This window comes from Pithys albifrons, chromosome 14 (genome assembly GCF_047495875.1).
Source record: "Pithys albifrons albifrons isolate INPA30051 chromosome 14, PitAlb_v1, whole genome shotgun sequence".
Taxonomy (NCBI): domain Eukaryota; kingdom Metazoa; phylum Chordata; class Aves; order Passeriformes; family Thamnophilidae; genus Pithys; species Pithys albifrons.
This window is the reverse complement of record NC_092471.1, coordinates 14,129,926-14,146,195: the sequence shown is the minus strand read 5'-3', so window position 1 is coordinate 14,146,195 and position 16,270 is coordinate 14,129,926. Positions and strand designations below refer to the sequence as shown.

The window sequence follows — 16,270 nt, the reverse complement described above, 5'->3', positions numbered from 1 at the left end:
TGGCTATCTCCAAAAGTGTTGAACTCCCTGCCTTATCTTGATTTACATTACATGCAGCTAGGTGGGCTTTATTTTAAAACAGCTGCCTGGAGAGATTTAACCATCTCCAGCTGGCTTCATGCTTCAAATAAAATGTGGCAGATACCTGGGCCAATGATCTGATGACACATTTTATCATTCCAATGGGCATTTCCCATCCTGATAACAAACAACTTCACAAGTGCTATCATGCCACAGAGAGTGATGAAAAAATTAATTTCATTCTGGCCAAGACAATGGATTGGATTTTGGAATGACAAGCTATAAGCAGGTTAATTGACTTCTGGGTATCTTAGTGAGTCATAAGAAATCTTTGTGCTAGATATTTCACTCTAGTGTGTGGTTTGCATGCTCCCCTCCACAGCAGCATCTGCTTGCTTTTCTGGAGTGCTGTGCTGACAGTCTAAGAAAACACCTCCTTTCAAAAGCACCTTGGGAGTTTTCAAAGGGTGTGATAAAACAAGTATGGGATAGAAATTAGAAGTCATACTGTAACTACTCAACTAGAGATGTTTGAAAAACCATGAAAGTGTGTGTGTGTGTATACTATATATGGTATCATTAGAAACTATTTGGATCCCTTTCTGATATTTTTACTTTTTTGGGGTTTTGTAAGTTCTGCATTCCTCATTGTATTCCTGAAACAAAAGGGAGCAAGAGCAGCAGATCCCACGTACAGTCAGGGAAATGCCAGTCATGGCCACATCTCACCGAAGTAGAGGATGGCAATTGCATTTTACAAGCAATTAGAGGAACTTCTGGAGTTTCCACATGCACTCTGTGATTTGGCAGCATGGCAGAATTGGAGAGATTTTAATGTTAGTGCTGAAAGATTGTAAAATCATGCCTTGCGATGTAGAAAATGGAAGTTCCTTTGAAAGCTGCATTAATGAGCTCATTTTACTAAACTTCATTAAACCAGCCATATAATCTGTGCAAACTTAGTCTGCTTCTCAATTACATGGAAATGGAGTGTGCTCTGATGAGTTAGGAGCCAGTGGCCATTACTGATTGTGTCATGCCAGGGAGGCTAAACTATTGCAGATGTCTTCTTTCATGATTTCTTTAGGCAGTAGGTGAAGAATTTGGCTGAGAAATGAGGCACGTGGCTGTGGGTTGGGAAAAGGCCTGTGGGACATGGCGCTGTTGGGTGTGGGCGCTGTGGAGACAGGCAGGTACAGCAGCACCACCTTTGGGGTGGTGGTTGAACTGGCCCACACAGCACTGCCTTTAGGGCTACAGGTACAAATGGACCATGCAAAGGGATATTTCCAGCTTTTGGCAGAAATGAGCTTAAACCTGTGAAGGGATGAGGAAGATCTTTAGAGAGGGTGGGGATGATCCAATATATCACTGAGAAAAAAAAGTTGTGGGCAAAACTTCTATTTAGCTGACCACACTGCTGTTTATCTCCTTCCAACCCTAAAATCTCTGTGATTGTCTCCTGCTGTTTCAGAGAGGGAATGAGTGGTGTCTGCACAGTGCACCCCCATGCAGGAAAACTGTGGTCCCACAGGCACTGTTCTGTGCTTTACAGGGGACTGCATGGGGTAAGGGGTTTGCATAAAGCATTTTGTTTCATTTCACATCCTTGAAAGATGAAAATTTATCAAATCCAATATGTTTTGGAAAGAAATTCAGTTTTATGGAATTTCAGAACTCAAAACATTCCTGCCAAAATAAGTTCCTACTACTAAAGACCTTTTATTTTGAAATTTGTGGGATTGATTTAAACTTAAAAGTAGAATGGAGGAAATGAAAAGAAAGAACTGACCCCCAACCACAATATTGAACTAACCTGAAGCAGCTTTATTGTTTTCTGATTTCAGTTAGCAAAAAATTCTGACAATTTAACTTTTCATGGCATTTGAGGGATTTATTTGAAACCTTTGACACAGATAACATTGGAAAGAAAGCACTGCAAAGATCAGGTGCCTTGTGATGTGTTGCACCCCTGTCCCCATTGGGTGACCAGACTAAATTTGGCCTTGCACCTCTGGATGGACTATTGTTAAATTATCTGTTTATTCAAACTCTATTCCAAATCTATTGTACGTATTACTAACTAATGAAAGGGTCCAGTTGTCAGAAGCAGATGTGGCTCACTTGCTAGCTTTCCCTTTTATTGTATCAACCTGTCCTTCGAGTGTCCTGGTGCTTTTCTTTTAATTATGTACCAGTTGTGCTGTATTCTGTCTTGTGGGACACAATGTGCTGTAATGATTAACACCAGAACATCAAAGCTGACTCAGCTTTTACCGAAGAGGGAAAAGTAATGTAAGTGGTAAAACAGCACTTCTGGGATACCACAGACCTTCTCCAGCCACAGTCAGTGAAGCCAAGGAATATAAAAGGGACCTGGTGACTTGTAACTTTTTTCAATGTCTTTTAATGCGACTTAAGTAAAATTTTTAAATCTGATCCAAGTACTTCGAAACATACACGTTTAAAAAAATCACCACTCAATGTTCACAAATTGTTTTAGAGATTCTAAACTGAGACATTCAAAAGGGAGGCAACTTTCAGAGAACATTAAACATCTGTCCATCAAAACTTGGCCTTCACTACAGTGCTGAAATGATGTGTGTCCTGACTGTGGTTAGAGACACTGCTTAGAGTGGCAGATGATTGACAGTCCTGGGCCACCACTGCACCAAACCATGGCCAGATTTACCAGAACAACACTAGACAAAATAAATTGCATGTTCAGAATGGCCATGCTACCTGGCTAATGTAGCAACATAGCCCCGCTATGGCAGCTTACAGTTCCTATGCAGCATATGGTCCCTCATTATACCCTACAACATGCTGTAAATGTAGTTTAGTCTGATGCAAACTTTTGGAAGTTAGCTTGTGATGAGGTTATGTTTATGAACTGGCTATACCTGTTTTGCCTGCATGTAGGATGACTGGTTCAAGGCAGCCTTATTTCCAGAGGAAAGGTCATGTCTTACAGAGGGATTGCAAACTAGGATGTGTTTAAGGACTGTCTGGAAGCCCTATGTATTGTTCTACAAGCCCAGGAGATGTATAATATTATAGTCTAATGTTGTGGCATTATCCATAATATTAATATTAGGACAGTGACAGCAAAACTGACTTTGGAAACACTACAAGGCCACCAGGACAAGAAGAACCACATAATGTTTGGACAAGACTGTTTTCAAATCCTTTGAGACCCAGGTTCTCGAGCCTGGCTCTGTGCACACAGGAGATTTAGGAAGACTGTTTGGGGAAAAGGGATGGAACAGAAAGACTCGGGGCTGGGTCTCAGGGTAGGATGGCAGAAATGAGGCAACTGCAATTCTTCCTTAAATCATTCCAAGGTTTTCTCTGGGCTTGGCACATGAAATGGGGAAACTGTAACTGGTTGGTGCTATTCCCCCAGGCCTCCAGGCTGAGCAGATCTTGTTCAGAAAAGGTTCTCGTTGAAGGCAGTAATTATCTGGTAATTAAATGATGCTGTTGCATATGGTAGATTTCCAAAGTGGGATTGTCCATGTTTAATATAAGCCTGTATATGAAAAAGGTGAGCAAAACCTTGCGATAAAACTTGCATGCATTTTTCTATATGTCTTCTGTAATACAAAGCCAATGTTAAATGAAACTGTAAAGTGAAACTATCAGCTACTTGGCAGTGGTTCAGGCAAGAAATACTTTTCAAAACCAAATTAAATTATAAGCATGAAACATCTTTTCTGGTGTCTGTGTTCAAGGAAAACAATAGTTGTAAAGCTAATAACAGTTGCATAAGAGGGAAAACAGCACGTACAGCTAAGGGTTCAGTGTGAGAAAATTCAGAAGCTGATGTGTTAGATGTAGTGGCTGAGGAGTGTCAATAAGACATTAAGAAACATTAGAAAACTCCTTCTCTATTTGCAATTTCTCCAGAGCCCTTCTGAAGTTGGTGGGTTTTGTTTGTTGTTTGGTTTTTTTTTTTCAGCAGCAGCAGCAGCAATAGCAGAAGCACTGACACAGGCTAGTCTACAGAGCAAGACATGTTAAGATTCAGGCTAGCAATTATTTTTGAACACAGAATGTAAATTTTCTCAAGGCAAAGAGATGTTCAAAGACTGGCCTCAAGCTGCCATTAGAACATTTTTGGGTGGTTTTTAATTCTTACTTATTGCAGAAAGCAAGTAAAATTTACATTAAGGATGCATATTATATTTCCTTTAGTGTCCTTCCTAGTAAAAGTGCATCTAACTGGATCTTCCAATCCCTTGATTTAATTTTTTATTTTTTTCAATATGTGTATTATTATTATTGATGCTTTTTTCACCCTGAAATATTGTCAGGGGTTACCAGTACCATTGACTCTTTTTTTTTTTTTCTGAGAAAATCTATGTATACAGTGGGGGAGCAGGGCTGTGAGTAGGAGCTACAAAGTGCTGTTCTGGTGGGGTCTGAGTCAGTGTGCAGAGCATTCTGTTCCAACCCAAGGACTTGGATGAAATGTTTTCCCGGAGGCCAGAAGCCTTTCAGTGATGGGTCAGTTCTAAAGATGAGTCACTGGGGTTGAGAAAGGGCTGACCAAAGTCCAGCCAAATCCTGCTGCTGAGGCAAAAGTGTATAGGGAGTGATGACAATTTGGGTTAAGAAATGAAGAACGAACTTTCCTCCAATCCAATTTTATTCCCTAAGAGCAACACTAAATATAAACCAAGAGCTTTCTCAAGAGTTTTATGCTGTTGTTCCTATCCAAAACAAAATAAATATGTTGCTACTGAATAAAATCTCTCTTTTTTCTTTATTCTCCAGTGCAGTTTTATTTTCCTAATCTGTACAGCCCTTATTCAGGAAAGGTATAATTTCTTCAGGCATTGACCACAGTTGTTTTGTTTCTTACCATCTGTAGAGCACAATCCCACTTTAAAGAGGCAAAAGGGTCCTCTGCAAGCCATGAGGTTCATTCCTGCACTTTCATATCTGTCATGACGCAGAATTTATGAAGTCCCAGGGTTTTTGTACAGTGATATGATGGGATATGGAATATGGGCAAAGTCAGTGCTCGTGGCCTCCAGAATTCAAGGTACCTGTTGATAACACATATTGGTGGCAACAAATGGGGAAGCAAGGTGAGGGCAGAAAGCCTGAGTTCTGCTCCCTAATGACCACAAAACTCCATCAATAATCTAAAATCAAACATACTTCCCTCTCGAATTGTTGTTCACTTGGATTGCAATGGCAATGGATTGGTTCTCACTGAAAGTCTTCCTTTCACTCAACCATCTTGTTAAAAGTCCAAATGCTTGTCTTAAGGAGCAGAAAACTTCAAGTTGGATATTTCTCAAAGCATACTTGCACAGCTCTGGCAGGGGCAGAAGTTAGAGAACACCAGAAGAGCTTCCCTGACCATCCTGAGGGGTAGACAGAGGAGGGTGGGATGTGGACTGTGAAGAGGAGGGGTGTTTGAGTCATGCTAAGCCCTTTGTCAGAGAAGCAATGTTTTCGATGGAGATTCAGGGAGTTGAATTAAACTCTGTATTTCTTACTTCATTTTAAGACCACTTCCTGATAGTCTATTTTGGCTTGAAGAGTGAATCTGTACAATTAATTCTGCTGCAATATTTTTTGCTGCTCTGTTTTCACTAGTGTAGCTTAAAAAATCTAGCCCTGCAATAAATAACAGCTCAGTAAGCCCTGAGCTCCCTGTCAGTGAATCTCTTTTAGTGCCATCTGATTCATTTCTAAGGCTCCAGTTTCTCATTGTGGCTTATTATTACATTTTACTGTTCTGAAAGATGATGTGGGTAATTGTACTGGTCCCTTAGCTAACTATAGATGCTTTTTAATTTCTTAATAATAATGAAAATGCCATAAATGCCTTATAATATTTTTCTTCAGAAATAAACATTTAAGTAGAGGTTCACACAAAGTAATCCTGGGCTGCCCTGTGGCAACAATTATAATTAAAATATAACTGTTTGATTATATAATTGAAATTGCTTCCATTTGATTAGCTTGGATCCTTTCCATGGCCATACCCCTGTTTTTGAATAACTCAGCCTTTGTACACTGTGCTACAAGAACATTACTGTAGATGCATGGGCTGAAAAATACACGCCTGTTTCAATCCACAGGTAAAGAAAGCACTTGAATGTAATATTAATTGAATAAAATCTGCTTTTTGTGTAATTAGGCGACACAGTCCTGATAAAAATACAAGGCCAGTCCTTAAAGAAACCAAAAGAGATAGTGGAGGGCAGGGCTCAGGTCTCTTCACCCCACCAATGACCAATCCAGCAACATGTTCAGGGAGTCATGCTCACCCTTCTCAGGGGTGTTTTTTAATCCATATTTATCATCAAACTAGGTCTAGAGATGACTCTCAGAGCTCATCTTGTCCATTACCCTGCACAAATGGAAGAAAATAAGGGCTGCCTGAGTTTCTCTCAGATCTGCCCTGAGACCACTGGTGTGATACAGTATGGCCTGGCAAGGCATGGGATGTCCCCTGCAGGGAACCAGAGAGAGGCATCTGCTTTGTGCACCCCAGGGAGGTTTGGGGAATACAGAAATACAAATATATTCACTTCTTGGAAGACTGAGGCATTGCTGGCAGTGGAGCCAGTGGAGCCTGGGTGGACATCACATTCCTCCTCAACAGCTGTGTGGTGAAAGCATGGAAGGTTTACAGATACAGATATATATAGATATAGATATATAACTCACCCCAAATCATCCCTGAGAGCAGCACCAAAGGGCAATTGTTATTCTTTTACCACAGTTTGTGTGAGCTTAGAAGTAATGAAAGGACACAGCATGTAGAGAGTAACTGATTATTTAATTTACACAGTTTGCAATCAAATCGGGTCTATCTGGTAGCAGAAACATAGAGCAGCTCTAAATATTGCTAGAAATGCACAGAAGGAATAAAATAAATTTGACAGTATAATTACAGCTTCCTTTTATGAATCCATCAACATTATTTAAGTGCACATGAACTTGTGCTTTTACAAAAAAGCTTTATGAAAATCCCAAATTGTATTGAAATTCCGGAAAATGAGGGAAGAAAAGTTCAATTCCATGTTTTGATTGTTTTATAGTGAATACACACAGAGTGTTATTGTAGTGCATTGCATACAAAGCATGGAAATCAATTAAAGCATTGGTTAATGATTTCTTCATTTAGTGACAATCATGTAAACAGAAAAGTTGGAACTTAATGAATTAAGTAAAGAACTGTGGAATAAATTTCAATTCAGGTTGAAAGCTAATAAATTGAAATGTCAAGTCAATAATTTTTTTAAAAATTGGAATTCAATAGTTTAAAATCATTTAATCACTTTTATAACTATTTTGTGACATGGAAGGAGCAAAAGGTCAAAATACAAAACTGCGAGCATATTTTGGCTAATGTGAATATTGGAATGAATGGTTTAGTTGCCTTTCACCTGGAGTACATTAGTAACAATTGCAATGATTATTTTTCTTGCTTTCAAGGAAATTAAATAATCAACCAGCCAAGACAGTTCTAAAATAAGCAATTGACCTGTCATGGGATAGAAGGATTGATTATTCTATAGTCTTTACTTCACTTTACTAAATACACATCAGAGCAGACTTTCAGAGGTATCTAAAGGTTACCTCAGCCATTTCCAGCCTCAGCCTCAAGGCCGAGAGTACATTCAGTTCCCTCTGAACTTTATGAAAGTGAACCATGGTTGATGGAGCATCAAACCTTAATCACCTTCAGATGGTGGATGCCTTGTGGCACAGCTGTCCATGGTGAGGTGGGGCAGGAAGAATGTGTCAGGAGCCCCTAAGTCCTCTGCTTTGACAACACAAATATTAACAGCCACTCTATGACATATGGACACACCAAACTGCTACAAGAGTCACCAGGTTGCTTATTTTGTGGTTACTGTCATCTAAATATGACAAGTGATTAATGGAGGAACAAAAGGCTTGGCTAATCTTCAGCACAGAGTATGGAAGGAACACCATGTCAGCAGGCTGGGCAGCTATTAGATGCTGATGGCTTCCTGGTGTCACGCTCAGTAAGAGCTGAGCCTCTATTTTTAGAGAGGACATTGATACCACTGCAAAACTTCTGGAAGCTTATTTGTGCATTGTCAAAAGCATGGGGGTAATATATTCTTGGTCGGTGCCTGTGTAAGTAGAGGGGGTCAGCCACAGTGGGATTTGCTTGGTCTGTGCTCTGCATCCAGGGAATCCAGAGGGAGCTCTCTGAGGGGCTGGTTGTCCAGCTGAGATTTTCCCTGTTAGGGGTCTCTGTGTCCTCCAGTATTTAGGGAATAAACACTAAAGAACATCAAAACCATGCTTTGTTTCGTTCTGTTTGGTTTTTTTAGGAAAAAGAAAATGAGATTGTTTTCTAAGGAATATGATTTCTGACTGCAGTATTTAGTGCTGGTGGTGATAGGGGTTTGTTAATAGTGGGCAGCAGAGAAAATAGCATGCTTCCTTCCTGGATACTGTATGATATAATTAAGAATAAAACCACACAAAATAATTGTCCTTATGGATGATTGGGTAAAGTCAGACTGGTAGTATCAGTATCCAAACACAGGAAAGCATAAATGACCACCTGAGACAGCAAAGATGAACAATCTGAGAAAGTCTATTGGATACTATTTCACGTGATAGCCCCCAGCCCAAGACAGTCTCCAGTGTTACAGAAGAAAATTAAATTCTATTATACAAACCCACACTGACCAATAGTCCCAGAACAGCTTGTATTTGTCTTGCTGTGGTCAGCTTTTGGTAATTCATGTATACTCCACAAATGCTTGGGCTGTATGACAGCTTACAGACTGCACCCAGGAATGACAGGAATTACAGACAGAAAGGAACTGTTGACCTTGGCCCCATAGGACTGCTCTCCACTTCATATTTTAAAGCAATGTGCAGTTGGCCCATTCCAGATGATCTGATAGAGATGTTTCTGTCACTTTCCCTCTTAGTCAGAAGAGCTCATCAGTGCCAATGGAATAGATTATGTTGCTGCCAACAGGAGAAATGCCTGCTGAAAATCTGCACCACGACCAGGTTCTTTTGAAGGAAAATGACTTAATTGTAAGGCTAGAAAATTACCATTACCATGGCATAATTAATATGCTCGGTATTTACACTTAGGAAAGTGATTGTAATGCATATAGTACAGTATTAAATTGGAATTAGCTCCACTCATTTCAGTTACTAATACAGCGCCCTCCCCACCACATCTTTTGCGACCTCTCCAACATCTGTTTGAAAAAATGAAACCAAATCAGCCCACGTTTTCTGCATGATCTAATTGTAAATCTCCAGTAACTTCTTGGGTTCTATCCAAAACAACATGAGTTTCAATTTTTTCCAGTTTTTCCTTATGCTGGGAAGTCAACCACCCATGTTATTACTGGGAAATATGACCCTGTGTTATGTTCCCTCACTGAGGTCCTTGAGTCAATAATCCCAGCAGTGCCTCAGCTTTTTTAGAAGTCCTGTTCTCTTCTTTCAACATGCCTTACTCTTGACACAATGCCAAATGTTACAACAAGTTTTTAGAGGTGCCAGAGTTATGATAATTAATGCTAAGAGAGTTGTAGAAAGGTTGTAAAAGCTCATACCTCAGAGTTTCAAACACTTTCCCACTCTTAGAGATTAAGGTGAACCCACTGGGGGGGACTGGATTATTCCCTTTTTGCCAAAATTGAGATTTCTTATGCTTTTGTCCAAGGCATCTGGTTCTGGCTGCTATTAGAGACAGGAAACTGGACTAGGAGGACTTCAGCTCTAATCTAATCTGGTGATTCAGATACTGGAAAAAGAGAAGGGGACAGGCTTGTTCTGTCCCTAGCTGGTGTTTTTTTTCATGCACACTAGCTGAGAGATGGCCACGACAGCTGCTTCCAAGGAAAGGAAACGGAGCAGAGCAAGGCTGTACCAGGTCATCAAGATCTCCAAAATGAAACTTTCAGTTTCACTTCAAAGTGTGGAGACTAGTACTTCTGAATTCCCACTTTAGCCACATGTTTTGCATGTTTAAAAGGTTTCACTCAGAAGACGACAACCAAAAGTAATTCCATGAGAAAACAAACCCTGGCTGCACTTTGCAAAAGTCAAGATCCTCTACCCCTTTTCCTCAGTTATGATGCTTTTTTCTGAACCACCCCAAGCGTACCAGTACAGGAATTTGCTGCCTTCAGAAACAGGGTTAATATATACTTCATGTTTGTATTTCCCTTTTGTGCCTGTCTTGCCCAGCATGGAGACCCAGAGCAGGTTCTGGGGAGGATGCTGCCCTTTTCCAGGTGCTTTTTCAATGGCCTTGGGCAACATGCAGTGTAGAGGGACCCTCCATCATAGGCCAAGGGGGGTTAATCTCTTTGGAAGACTTTCATTTTATTAGAGGGTGAGTTCCAACAGTTTTTCAGCATTGAGAAAGAGGTTGTGACCCTCTGACAAAATTTTGGCTGCAAAATGAAATTTCCTCTCCATGCAGGAAACCACTGGAGAGAATATTTCTATAATATTTCATTCAAATAAATCCAGGTATTCCAGTAATTGTATAGTCTCCAGTAAAAATATCAAATAAACCTGTCATAGACTTTTCTCCCAGATGCTCAGATACAGTTTCCTTTCACTGCTTACCCATGTAGCACAGCCTGAAACAGGAATGGACATCCAAGGTTATGCTCCTGTGGTTCAGGCTCCGCAGCTTGGCCTGGAAGGAGACAATGGTTTCACTATGCTCTGGGGTCTGCCCCTCGGCACTGCTCCTCCTGCCCAGTAAATGAGGTCAGAGCAGTGCTCTCTGCTAATATCTTGGGTAACACAGCCTGTGGGAGAGAGCAGTTTGAACGTGATGCAATCAAAGCTCATCACTATATAATTTATTAACTTGCTTTGTAAGGCAAAACCAGCATGGCATAGGAAAGGTGTAGTGTGTATGGAGCACACAGCAGCCACAATAGTGTAACTGTCTAATAAAATGTTTGTGCTGTTGGAAAGGTTTGCTGCAGAGGAAGATAAAAGACAATGATCAATAAAATGTAAAAACCTTTACTTGGAAGCCTTCTGTCTTAAGAGGAGACAGGTCTGCTTAGCCAGGGCACGGAGAGCACATATTCTCGTGGCTGTCTTTGTATTGAGCTTCAGATCTGACTGCCTTTTCTCCCTTCAGGTCCTCAAAAGTTTGGCTTCACCCATACCAAGGTCTTCCAGCGTCACACCTTGATAGAGCTCTCTTTGATACAGAAACATTTAAATGACTGTTGCTCATTTAATTCAATTTGCCTCCACAGCAGAGCTCTCAGCTCACCCGCCCAGAGGCAGAAGGGCTTTTTCAGCCTTTTGCATGCAGCTCACAGCCTCAGCACAGCATCATAGACTCAAGCCCCCCAAACATTTTAAACAAACCACAGATGAAACACTAACACAAGTAGTAAATCTCAAAGACAGCTCAGTGATAGCATGTGCTGCTTTAGCTATGACATACAGTAGCTTAAAAAATTAGAATTAGTTACAAATAGTAGATTTCTCACACTGCCAGACTGTATCATTTATCTTACATAATTTACTATATCATTTTCTCTTATAAACAGCTCAGAAGCCAAGACTCAGTTAAAAACAAAACAAAACAAAACAAAAACCAGAAATGGATTTAAAACTTAACTGTTCTCAGGGGACCAAATTCATTCCTGATAGAAGTGAATGAGTTTGACCCACTCTGGGCAGTTCCCACCAGCTTTAATAAACTTTCCTCAGGGCCATGCTCCACCCAATCTGTTTTTCAGCTCCTCCCTGGATGACATTCTGTTAGAGTACCTTGAGCTCCACTGGCAAGAGAAAAAAGCCCAGTGTATTTTTGTTACTAATTGGCACAGCCATAATGACTTTCATTTCAATACAAGCACTTTGGAAATAAGAATTGATGAGTAGCAAAGTTCATTGATTAGTACTTGTGTACAGGCACCTTTCCTCCTGGTACAGGTTTTGCACATAATCACTCAGTGGTAACCAGCACTCACTAATGAAAGAGAAATCCAGAAACATATGGCTGAACATCTACATGCAGGAAACATTTATCCAACCACATACTTGAGCATTAATTTTACATACAGGAAGAGGGATTTCCCTTTTGATGGTGATAGTTCCTGTAACAAAGAGATGGAATGGTCTGAACAGTTTATACTATTTATTATTATGAAATGGGCAGGAGAAATTGAGTGACCTTCTGGGTTAATAAGAATTTTGAGCAATGGTTTCATTGAGATATAATTCAGTGTTCAGGAGGCATAAGTCTTACACCTTAATTAATAATATATAGATATTTTAAAATAACATTTTAGGAGTATTAAATCTATTATCACAATAAGACACTCCAGTGTGCGAACTAGTGTGAATTAATTCACACCTAGTTGTATGGATGGCTCTTAGCCCTTTGGCCCCATACTTGACAATATGTTAGGCTTGAATTAATGCACTGTAATTCACAGCTTGTCATGTCTTATTGCTGAAGCATATCCCTGAGGTGGCTTCACCAATATATAGGCTGGCTTCACACTTTCTCACAGAAGAATGGCTTCAGCTCTTCCCAGTCACAGCTACTCTCCAAAGCTGTGACCTCTGAGAAAGGCATCACACTTCCCAGTGCGATCAGCTGGCGTTTCCCATTCATGGAACCATCACCACTGCCCATATAGCCTCAGTGTCTCATGCAGCACACACAGCTCAGGAGCAGATAGTCCTGCACAAAAAAAAATAAAAAATAAAAGAGTACATTGAGCTTCCTTGCTTCCAACATGCATAGGCTGTTTGGAAAACTACAGACTCTTTGAGAGACACCAGACTGTGTACCTTGAGTGGGACTGTGGAACGAAACACAGTATTGCATCTGCATGGTACTGGCAAATATGAGGGCTCACAGACAGTGGAGAGTAAGATTTCTCCTCCATTCTTGATGAACAGAAATAGTTCTGAGTAAACCATCCAAGACAGACAGTGACTCATCCACTGCAAGAATTGCTCAAGAGAACTTAATTTCATTGTGTGGGAAAACACTACCACTGTAATACTGCTGCAGACTGCAGCATCTTGATTTCTCCTCATTCTAGAAGTGCAAGTGTTATTTGTTGCATCCACCTGGATGGTGGCCTCACATAACCTGCCTAGTTTTTTGTTTATTCATTTGTTTGGTCAGCTGGCTGGTTATGTTTCAGATGCATTTGATCCCAGTTGACACTCCCAATTTGGGGCTTTGTGTGCAGAGCAGCTCCTGCACTCCAGAAGAGTAGAAAAGGCCCCAGTTTTGCAGTGAGCCCTCAGAAAAACAGCTGAGGCAGTGAATTTTGTGAAGGAAAAAAAAAAAAGAAAAAGAAAACATGTAAAAGCAAAGAGCTTGATAGGTGTGGTGATAAATCTGAATAAATAAATGAGAGTTGCTGCAAGACATGAAGGTAGAGTTTTGCTGAGCTATGTTGGAAGAAAGCCCTGATTGTGTGCCAAAGCAAGAGAGCAGCTGTGAAATGCTGGGTGTGGATACTCAGCAGTAATCTGGTTTAACCCTGTACATAATGATATAATGCAGTGTCCAGCCCATGCACAGTAAGTGGTAAAGCACACTAAGTAGGTGTCACACAGGCATAAAATATGCATAACCTGTTTCTTTCCCTTCTGCAGTAATCCATATGAAGACAAGGATTCATTCTGCTGTCCATCTCAGGAACCAAAAGAAGATAAGGATGAAGTCTTGGTCTGATCAAAACCTCTCTCCAGACCAGTCACAGGGCTGTGTTCTTTCCTGGTGTCATCTTAGCGCTCGTCAACATTTCTGTCACAGAGATCACCAAAGCTACCCTTCAGTAACAAAGTGAAGACAGCTAGAGAGTTGTAAAATACAACTACAACAACAGGGCTTATTGAGCTAGAAATTGTACAGAAATATGCATTTTCCCAGGAGAAGAAAAAAGAGAATTAAAAAAAAAAGGAAGAAAATTTGAATTATTCAAATATAAGGGCTTTCCCGAAGTTGTCAGTTGTCAGGTTTTTTCCCAGCTGTTAAGATCTGTTTTCAAATATGGGTCCCTGAAACAATTTATCAGCACCTTAATATGGACAGTTTTTTTCCCCTTACCTGCCATAAATGTCAGAAAATAAAGACCTATTTTGTTAACAAAATTAAGCACATATTTAGAAAGATTGTATCAGGTATTTTGGTTTGAAAATATTGTCAACATTGTTTTTGTTTCAAGGCACCCCTCTGCAAATACAACATGCATATACAAAAGCTGATAAGTGACTATATACATCATGTCTGAATATATACAGGAGTTCAATATTTCTATTTACAGGGTAAAGTAATGGAGTCAGTCTGATCTGAGACAGGTTCTGCATGCAATTTCAGGGAATCTATGTTTAATTTAATAGGTCATGTATCTGTCTCAAGTGGGGATTACAGTATCTGGTTTAAAGTGATCTACAGTATCAGGCTTATTATGTAGCTTTTATTTTTAGCAAGGAATGGATTTAACAGTTGACACTCCTACTTAAGTATGAAATACATCAAATTTACAACCCAGGCTAGGCTGGCTGTATTACACACACCAGCTTACAAACAACCTTGGGACTTCCACTCGTCGGGTAGTTTAGGGGCAGTGGGAAGTGCCAGGCTGGAGGTATAAAACCATCAAGATCCTGCGGCAGCTTGGGCTGATCTATGGAGCAGTATTGTTGGTGAGGTTGTAAAGCTGATTGGAGGACGGGTTGATCACTGCACTGGGGAAAGTTACAGAGCAAAACAGGGGAGAGGGAATCCAGAGTGAAAAATAGTTCATGCTTGAATGCCTTGAAAAAGTGTGTCACACGCTCTGCTTTACACCTGATACAGCCTGACTGTGGGACCACCAGAGCTGGCCTGCAGTGGAGGAGAGAAAAACAAACAAGCAATAAAGAAATAACATGGGCATAAGATTTCTTAGGGCTGAAGGGGAACACATAAATGGTTGCAATGCACACCAGGGCAAAAATGAGGGTTTTCGTGTGATACTGCTGTTGTTGGTTGCAAGGTTTAAATGATTTGGATACAGCAAGAGATCAAAAGATTATCATATTTCCTGTGATGATTGGCCACTCCCTGGATCTCTCCTTGTCTGTACCTGCCTATTCTTCACTACATCCATCAACATAGCTGGTTTCCAGCTAGAAACCAGTACCAGGAAGCTGAGTGCTGGTACAGTTTTAGCATAATGAGATTACTTTCATTTTGCTTGTGTAATAAGAGTGGCAAAACAGAGGTAAGTCATAAAGGGCTCATCTGTATTCTAATTAACTCAACTTTTGCTTCTGGCCTGGTCTGTAGGTTTTGTTGGCACAGGAATGAATCCTCTCAGGTGCAGAGCGAGAGGAGTGTAATATCCAGTCATCATAATTGCACCAGTGAAAGCTGCTATATAAACAGAATTATTCTGCTAAAATTGCACTTCTCCTAGGAAGCCTATTGTACTTCTGTGAGTGGCTTTACTGGAGTGATATGAAACTTTCCTTGTGTGGCCTGGCCACATGAAGGCTGCTGTGCCAGGACTGAGCAATTCTAGCTTGCCTGTATGAGCAAAAAGCTTCTATAGAAGACGTCACTTTGGTCGCTATAATAAAGCTTTGGATTTTTTCCCCTTTATTTTAACTCATTTATATCTAGCTGTAAAATCAATATCTCATGACGAGAAATTGAGCTATAAAATTTCTAATAAATCCATTTTCAAGTGCAAATTTTGCTCCTGAAAATGATTCTGTAACAGTCATCAAACAGTTCCATGTTCATCACTGAACAAATCTTCTGCTTTTGCAATTAAAATTGAGCTTTTCTAATTACCTTCTTTAGTAGCTCTCTACCCAACCCAGACAGGGTCAACCTTCCTCACACATCCCTATGGGCCACAATGACTTTCCAAGCTGCATTCTGTTCTGCCTCAAAATGGATTCTCACATAGATGCACTGAAACAGTGACAATGGATGGGGCATAATTTCAGTTTCTCACATCAGTTTTGTACCAAAGGGAAGAAACCTGGTTCAGGTGACAGAGTAGACCCTGAGTTCACTTCTCTGGCTTTTAGGATTTATTCACTTACATATTTACTCAGGCCCAGTCTCTCCCTGGCATTGTTACTTTGGAATACCACAGGCAAGGAGGCCAAGTTATTTCCATGGGGTGGTCGTTTTGACAGGGTCAGTAAAGAAAAAAACTAAAATCTGTCTTTAGATTTCTTCTGCCCTCTGAAAGGATAC

At 40.4% G+C, this 16,270-nt stretch overlaps 1 protein-coding gene and 1 long non-coding RNA gene across 2 annotated transcripts in view; one reads left to right on the top strand and one right to left on the bottom strand.

The window, feature by feature from the left end:
- The window catches only part of LOC139678474 (uncharacterized), a 29,222-nt gene extending 17,492 nt beyond the window's left edge, over positions 1 to 11,730 (bottom strand). The window contains exons 1-3 of the long non-coding RNA XR_011699031.1: positions 11,663 to 11,730; positions 11,048 to 11,233; positions 10,639 to 10,711 (exon numbers count right to left, since the gene is read on the bottom strand). This is a non-coding gene — a long non-coding RNA (uncharacterized lncRNA). The remainder of the gene's footprint in view (positions 1 to 10,638; positions 10,712 to 11,047; positions 11,234 to 11,662) is intronic.
- LOC139678645 (fmr1 neighbor protein-like) overlaps positions 1 to 13,997 on the top strand; it is an 81,149-nt gene extending 67,152 nt beyond the window's left edge. Inside the window, exon 4 of the mRNA XM_071569627.1 lies at positions 13,669 to 13,997. The gene's annotated coding sequence lies outside the window, so the exon portion shown is untranslated. The remainder of the gene's footprint in view (positions 1 to 13,668) is intronic.
- Positions 13,998 to 16,270: the final 2,273 nt, after the last annotated feature.